General features: G+C 39.8%; 1 pseudogene; it reads left to right on the plus strand.

The window, feature by feature from the left end:
- The first annotated feature begins 4783 nt into the window (after nt 1–4783).
- Nucleotides 4784–4902, plus strand: LOC112483113 (annotated as a pseudogene).
- Nucleotides 4903–8547: the final 3645 nt, after the last annotated feature.

Raw genomic sequence — 8547 nt, forward strand, 5'->3', positions numbered from 1 at the left:
TCTAGGATACTAGTGGAATGCCTAATATAATGGATGGGGATCTATGAAATGAGTCATTTCAAATTCATTAGTGCTACTGATAATAATCTTAGCATAAATGACTCTTAATGAAAGGAAAACTTAAAACACATTGAACAACCCACTGCTATTTACATAGTAAGTCAAAGCTCTATATAAGGCAACCTAATATGGACTTTGAGCTTTAGAAATAAAAGATTAGAATGAACAGGATTAAAACTGAAAGGGATGTTGGACATTGAGCCCCACAGAGAAATGATATGTAAAGTAATTGAGTGATTTGAAAAGTGATTTCTATTTCTTTATACCCTGCCTTGTTTTATAAAGAATTTCAAGGAAATTATAAGAATAAATCAATGAAATAGGAAAATCTAAAATAAAAACAAAGCTGTGATCATGAAAAATAAGTTAAAGTAAAATGGCCAAGTGAAATGGGGATTAGACTTATAATGACAATATAAAACTTCCGTAGAGATATTGAAAATGAACAATAAATTTTGCTGTGAGCTTCCTGGTTAGCCAAAGCAAAATTGGAAACCAAGCTAGTGATAGAACTAGCTTCAGAACCTGGTCTTAGATCAGTTTGCTTTTTGTTCTATTTAAAAATAATTTTTTATTGAATTTACTTCTGATGGTCTTAAAGTATTTTTTGTTTAGCATTTTTTTTTTCTTTCTCTCCATCGGTGCAGCCTATGGGAATGGCCTTTGTGAGGAGAGTGTGAGCTGCTCCTTGTACCCCACTGACTGTGGAGAGTACCTGGGTGATGATCACCTTTCTAGCCTGTTTGGTCTCTACCGCCTCTGCCTTGACCATTCTGGTAAGATTTAACCAACCTCTCATGCGAAGTTATTCTTAGCTATTTTTTCCTTGTGTTTATTATTCTCTGTCAGGATCTGATATCTTCTTAGAGTTCTCTGTTGTCAAGAGTCTTTGAAATTATATAATTCATCCCCATTACTTTACAAATAAGGAAACGGAGGTCCAGAGATGTTAAGTGATTTGCCCAAGGTCACGCAGCAGCAACTGACCTTTCTTGAGCACAATATGTAGCTTATCTAATTCTTATGGCAAACCCTGATAAGTAAATATTATTATCCCTTCTTATAGATGAGGAAAATGAAGCACAAAATGGTGAAGTGCTTAGCCAAGGACAAAAGAGTAAGCGAAGGAGCTGGGATTTGAACCAAGTCTGTCTAGCTCCAAAGTCAATTTCTTTGTACAACCTCCCACCTAGTGTTACCTCTAAAGATGTTGACAGAGCTTGGATTGAATCCAGTTTTCTGGACTCTAAGTCTGATGATCTTCCTACCACACTTTAGAGAAGAAAGTCTTGGGCCCTAACTCCCCTTGGGCTGGAGAGTTGAGTGAGACTAGTCCCCGACTTTGGAAAGGTCCACACTGAGCTTGACCATCACTGTCTGGTCCTGCTTTTGGGGGATTGTTTCTCTGGTCAATCTATTCAGTCTCTATAGACATTGCTAGTTTTCAAATGTATTCTTTTGTTGCCTTAATGTCCATGGTTCTCAGTCTTGCTATTACGATGCGCTGGTGTGGAGCAGTGAGTTGTGAGGAGCCAGTAATTAATAATAGTTAAAGTAATCTGGGACTAGTGCACCTGGGGATTTCAGAATTGGCAGCTGGGACTTCTTTGCCTCTTCCAGAGCCTCAGTGAAGGGAACAGGGAATCGGTACATTCTGCATTGAGGCCATTGTAGCGAAATGGCCTCAGTCCTATTTCTGCATCAAGCAGTAAACTTTAATGAGCATATCTTGCCGTACTGTGTGTAGAGCTGTGTAGAGCTCTATACTTTTAATTCTTATTTTACAAAAGGCAGAGTACATGATGTCAAAGAGCTTAATTAATAGGTGAGAGGAAAGCAAACTGTGTTAAAAGAATAAAATACATGCACATATATATACAGACACACACAGCCATATCAATGATTGCCAACTAATCTGGTAACTTGAATCTTTGTTGGCACTTGATATTATGCAGATGGAGATAATCACCTTGTGGTCCAGTCCATCATTGAGTCTCATTCAATGAATAATAGACCAGCAAATAATTAACATTATTATATATTATATATTATAAATAAAAAAGTTAAAGCGTTTTTGTTATCTCTTCTGAAAACTCTATAGCATAACTTCTTAAAAATCCTCTTTTTAAATTTCAAACTGTTTCTCCAACATCGTAGCTTCTCTAGTCTATCTTTTTCTGCAATACAAGCTACTCTCCAAATCTTTACCCAATTGAACGCACGTAAACTTGCTTATCTCTTCACTCTTCCTTCTTTGCTCAGCTTTTCTTTATGTAGGTCAACATAGCCTATTTGGCAACTTTAAATTTCCCCTTTCCCCCATTTTTCTTGGTTCTGTGCATTAAAGAAAGGTCTAGGAGCTGATCCAGAAGTTAAGATAACTTCCTTCTCAGATGGAGGCCGGGAAGTGGTTTGGGGAAGACACTAGGGCTACTCAAGCATTTTTTTTTTTTTTTTTTTGGTCCCTTGTCAGACCAACTTTAAGTGTATCCACTGTAGCAAATTTAAAATCTCAAATTCTTACCAGTTCATACACTAATGTGTGGGCTCCTGCTCCTCCTGTCATTTGGCTTATATGTAGAAAATTGACAAGGTGCATCTAAGCATTGTTCTAGAAAGTGTTATTAGAAAGACCTAGTTACCCCCCAAACCTATATACTGTTCTGAAACCTAAAAGTCCATGGTTTGGCATTTTCTATAAGTTGTTTTGGATTGTTGATGCTAATGTTTTCCTCCCCGGGACAGATAATAGAACTTGTGTGTGGGGGATGTGTGTGAGAGAGAAATAATTTATTAGAGCTAAAGAATGGAGATAAATTCACCAGACTGCTAAAGAATGATTCCAGAGAAGTAGGGGAGGGTTGGGATGGAGGAATAGCAATAGCTTTTGAAGAGCTAGAAAACAAGATTTTGAAGCTGAAATGTGCAATGTATCAAAATTAAGGATTTTGATAAATCTAAAATGAAGTCATTTGACATTTAAAAACTATCGAATTCTCTAGTCTTTAGCTTTTTATTTATCTTACTTTAATTGAACTCCTTATTAAATCTTTTGCAATTGACTTTGCTAATGAGGGCCATCATCTTACTGGCACTGTTATTGTCGATAATGATGAATAATTAAGTATTAATTTTGTGCTGAATGCTATTGCTTTGATTAATTTTTACTGTAAAATCTTTAAATCATATTTCTATTTTTGTTGTTTTAGTGGTTTTGGTGTCAGAAACAAAAGATATTTGGGGATGAAAGTTGGATAGTAGATTTCACTCATATCAAACAGAGTTTTTTGGTTTTTTTTCCCCCCATTCAATGCACCATTTACTGTTGTAGGAAGAAATAAATTTATCATGAGATGTAGGATCCAGCAGAGGGAACAGCAGAAGGCAATGAACTTTAGGGGTCTAATCTTGAGCTCCATCTGACTCCAAATACTAGGGTTCAGCTCAATGACCAAGAAGCCATTGATGAGGCAGAGGGTGCTGAAGGAAACCCCTGTGGTCACTTGGTGAAAATAGAAGACAAGTGTACATCCAATATCATCCAGAAAATAACTGCATCCAAAAGCTGTTGTTGTCTGAGGGATACACTCAGACACCAGATGTCTGCTCAGAGCCTGGGCTCTCATATTTTCTTTTTGTCACTTGCCCATATTCTCTTCTTGTCATTTGCCTGAGCATAAAGCCTGGAGAGTAAAAACTTGAGGGTCCCTGTCAGGGACATGGGAGAGATGACTTCGGAGAGGGCTTTGCTGCCCTGAGCCCGGAGGCGGGGTTCCCCCAGGCCCTGGGCTCCAGCGATTCTTGGATGGTGGCAGATTGTGTCCCTTCCTGGAGGCTCTGGGAAATCAGGTTCCTGCTTGTTTGGGTGGGCAGAATTTTATTTCTACACCCTTCACAATCCATGTTTCTAATGAAGACTCAAAATTGGTTGAGATCGGAGTACTCAGGATCTGACGGCCTAGATCTATGCTTGGTCCTGATAGTCTTTGGCTCTTGGCCAGACTCATGTGAGTCTCCTGGAGAGTACCACTAAGTTTCAGAGAACGATGAGAGTTGGGCTAGTATATATTTAATTCACTTGCTGAGAAGTGCTGACTGGTGGCAAAGATGAGTGAAAGATAGCATTTATGTTAGACTTCTAACTTTTGCAAGGACCTTGAAGGTTATAGATCTTGTTCTCTCTCACTTTTTCTCTCTCTCTTTTTTTTTTTATAATAACACACTAAAAAAAAGGGAGAAATGGACAAAAGAGAAAATCTTTTGGAATCTAATGAAAATTGTCAGATTAGATGGGCTCTTTGGGAATCATTGCTTCTTATAATGCTCTACATTTACCCAGAGAGCACAGGAAATCACATGTCAAGGTCACTGGTCAGCAGAAAATTTGCTTAATGCCACATAATAATGAGTGAAACAAATGAAAATAAGGCTTTGACCACCAGCCCACTTCATTAGGTGCTTCAGCTCTACTTTTCCTACTTTTTCTACGAGCTATGCAGCCTCAGTTCAAAGGCCCCAGCACTTTAGACAGTAATGCTTGATGTTTTTCTGCTATAATTCAGTTGAATTAATCATCTAGCCAGGTTCAGGGTTTGGCGCCTGCCAGGTTAGAGCCCACCCTGCCCCCAGCATGCTCCCTTCCCTGGGCAGACCCGATTTCCCCTTGTGTATCTGACAAGGTAGTGGTTTATGTATCACTAATGGGAAATTAAAAAAAAACTTTGTCTACTGCCATGCCACCCTGAACATGCCTGATCTAGTCTGATCTCGGAAGCTAAATAGGGTCCGGCCTGGTAGGTACTTGGATGGGAGACCACCTAGGAAGACTAGGTGCTGTAGGCTTTAAAAAAAAAACACACAACAAAAAAACCCCTTAATAGTCGTGTATTTATTTTAATGCATATTAGAACAAAATTAACTGGAGTATCAGCTTATGATTGCACAGATATTACTGTTTAGACAAAGTTAAATAAGTGATTTTACAGAAACACACGAAGTAGATTATAGCAGTCCACAGATATTCCAAAAATTGTAATGCTGGCGTGTGGTTGATGATGTTTGGGAATCATCACAATTATGAATGGACAAGTAATGTTAGTGTCCCTCCCAACTCTGAGAGACAGTGAGTGTAAGTAGCCTACGATCACATCCTAATTACCCAGAGATTACATTCAACAAAATAGAATTCCTAACTAGCTCTGTCTGCCACCCAGCTCATTCTTGGGGCACCAAATTTCACTGTCATCTCATTTGAAATCAGGGAATTCAAATTAATTTGAGCCTTGGCCTATCTAAAATCTAATTAGGCAGATAAATGTAATGCTACAGAAGTGAAAGAAAAGGATTTTTAGATGACCCAACTTTGGGGATTCTGAGGATCACAGTTATTATAAATAATCATATAAATGGCATCTCTTTGCCAAGAAACTTTACCTCTGTTTACTTTTTAATCCATCTTAAACAATGGCAGCAAGTAGGCAAATTATTTGAACCAGGGTTCTAGTCTCAACTCTGTCACCAATCAGGTGTGTGACTTCAGGGGACTTGTTCTCGAAGGTTTTGTTAGAATAAGTTTTGCTAAAATCTACTTGGTAATTGAAAATAAATCAGGAACTCAAAGCTAAGTCTTAGGTAGCATCTGAGTAGGAGATATCCAGGGAGTACTCAAGTTCAGATTGGGTTAAGCAGTAAATTCTAGGTCCTTTGTATCTTATCTCATTGAATCCTTAAAATCTACTTTTATAGATAAGAAAATTGACGCCAAAATAAATATTGAATCATTACATTGTATACCTAAAATTAATGTAATGCCATGTCAATTATACCTCAGAAAAAAGAGAAAATTGAGGCTAAGTTTAAGAAGCTTGTCAAGGTCACCCACCTCTCAAATGGCATACCTGAGACTGAATTCAAGTCTGGTGGGCTGTAACCACTGGGCTTTATTGCCTCTTAAGGTTTTAAATAGGCATGGGAATGCAGCCTGTAGAGCCAGGTTCGGAGTCGCCTAAGTTTTTAGTGCAGGTGAGGAGAAGAGCCAGCTGTGGCAGATGCTCAAGCAGGCTCAGCACCTGTGGAGGGGGTGACAGACAAGGAAGCACAGATGGGTCATGGTTTTCTGAGTAGACTGCTAGATTTAAGGGGCTCAGCACAGGCTTGGAGGAATAAGTGCCTCTGCTTGGTCAAGCAGGCACAGGTGGCAGAAGGGGCAGGAGAGCCTGGGGATCCATGTATGATATGACTAGGCAGCTGTGGTAAAGCCTAGATTGCAGATGGCAGAGTCCTGGGCCCAGAAACCCCCATCAGTCAGGCCTGCCCTGCTTGCTTCTCAGGAGAAGTCTACATGTTGGAGTGAATAGTATCTATTCATCCTGGTCTAGTCTGAATGGCTCTATAACTGGTTAGCTATGGAAAGTGGGCTCATTCTTTCTCTGGGTTTTTTTTTGGGGGGGGGAGGAGGGTCTCTTAGTTAAGAGCTCAGAATCCAAGTCACATAGGCCCAGAGTAATTTGTTTACTAGTTGTGTAACCTTGGGCAAGTTACTTACTTGCTATCAGCTTCTGTCTCAACTGTAAAATGAGGATAATAATAGTATCTCCTTATAGTGTTGTCATAAAGATTAAATGAGAGAATCTAGGTGAAGCACAGTAACTGGCTCAATAAATGTTAATTATTATTGTTGTTATTAAGTGATAATACTTATGTGGGATTAAGTCTTTCTGCTACCCAAGGACCTGGACTTAGTACAGCCAGATGTTCCATTTTAATCAACAGTACCATAACATTATTTGAGTTTAATCATAAGTTAATTTGAATCCAAGTTCTTGCTCATAATTGTCAAATATTGAGGGAAATTATCATGATTATATTATAGTCAAATCCCTCTATTCTCATAATCCACTCATTTTCCTCCTCTGGCCTATCTCACAGCTCAGGAATGAATGAAGCCTCCATTGCTCTGGATCATGCGTCATCTCTGAGAGGACGAAGGCCAGCGCTGGCCTTCACCCTCTTACAGACAGATTGGCCTGCAGGCCCCTTCTCGTTGCCTGTCTGAGTCTCCAGGGAGCAAGGAGGGTTATTCATAGTGTCGGCTCTGACCATGGTGCCTGAGGACATAGATATATTTTTAGTATATCCTCCCTAGGGTCTGGTTGAAAAGGTCATGCCTATATTCTATGCCTAATGTCAACTTCTGAATAAACTCATTTCTGTTAATGGCACTCAAGCAATGTCAGAGTGTTGGTCCCTATTTCCCTTTTTGGAATGTCATTTTGCTAATGACCTATAAGGGAAATACTTTGTAAACTCCAAAGCATTTTATAGAAGTTCTTATGGAGAGGATGAGGGGCTATGTCAAAGACTGCTTTGGGAAAGAGGGGTTAGGTGAATTCAGGTAGATTCAGTGGGGCTGAACTAGCACCACAGAAGGGTAGATATCAGGAGAGGTTTTGGATTTTGTGATTTTAACTCATCAGAGCTGAGCAGGAGTGGAGTAGCACATTGACAAATAACGAATGCCTTACCCTGTGTGTGTTCAAGCAAAGGCCTCCACCAGGATGTTGGTGATGAGTCCTATGGAAGCAGAACACTGGATGAGGTGGGCTGAGGGCCCTTCTGCTCAGATCTAGTGATTCTGAGGGGGTCGGGGCTACTCTGCATGTTGGGACTGGGCATTGAACGAAATGAACACCAAAAACATAAGGTGCAGCAGCCCTGATAATAAACCTATTTGTGAAAATAAACCTATTTTCCTAGGGCTGATTTTATGTTTCAGTTTCCCCATGTCTTTCTTAATTGGAGAATTTCATTTGTCTGCTATAATAGTTAAATTAAATAGGACTAAAATACGTTTTTTTCATTCTCCCCCTATATTTCAATAATAATCATCCTAGATTCATCTCATTGCATCTTTTTTGGCCCACGAGAAAACTGAGTTGGGTAATTAAGTGACTTGCCTGTCATACAGGGTGTGAACAGATGGAACCTTCTGGATCCTGGTCTAGTGCTCTTTCTGGTAAACCAGACTGCTCCTACTGTGGGCATTGAGAAAGCTGTGAAAACCAGAGCACTGAGCTCAGTGGAAGTCACACACATTGAGCCCGGAAGGCCACTTCCTTTAAGCATAAGTCCTCGCTCTGTGGTAAAGTGCTTGCACATACTAGGTGCTCAGCAGATGTTTGTTAACTTGAACAAGGCAATCCTGTCAGTGCCTGGCACCTAGCTAGTCCTCCATAAATGGTTATTGAATGAAAGCAGCACAACTTTCAAGGTCTTCAGAGAACTGACCGCCAAAGCTCAGGATACATAAAAAAGCCCATGGCTTGTTCTCATGTTCTCTATTCCTGAATTTGTGGGTAGGTTCAATCTCGGGAGAGTAGCAAGGCTTCCTGCATGCCTTGAGGTCTCTTGCCTTAACTTCAATTCTGGGCTTGAGCAAAGAGGAGTCTTTCTGAGAATGCTTCCTACAAACAAGGGCAATGAGCCCAG

This window comes from Pteropus alecto, unplaced genomic scaffold, assembly GCF_000325575.1.
Source record: "Pteropus alecto unplaced genomic scaffold, ASM32557v1 scaffold206, whole genome shotgun sequence".
NCBI lineage: Eukaryota > Metazoa > Chordata > Mammalia > Chiroptera > Pteropodidae > Pteropus > Pteropus alecto.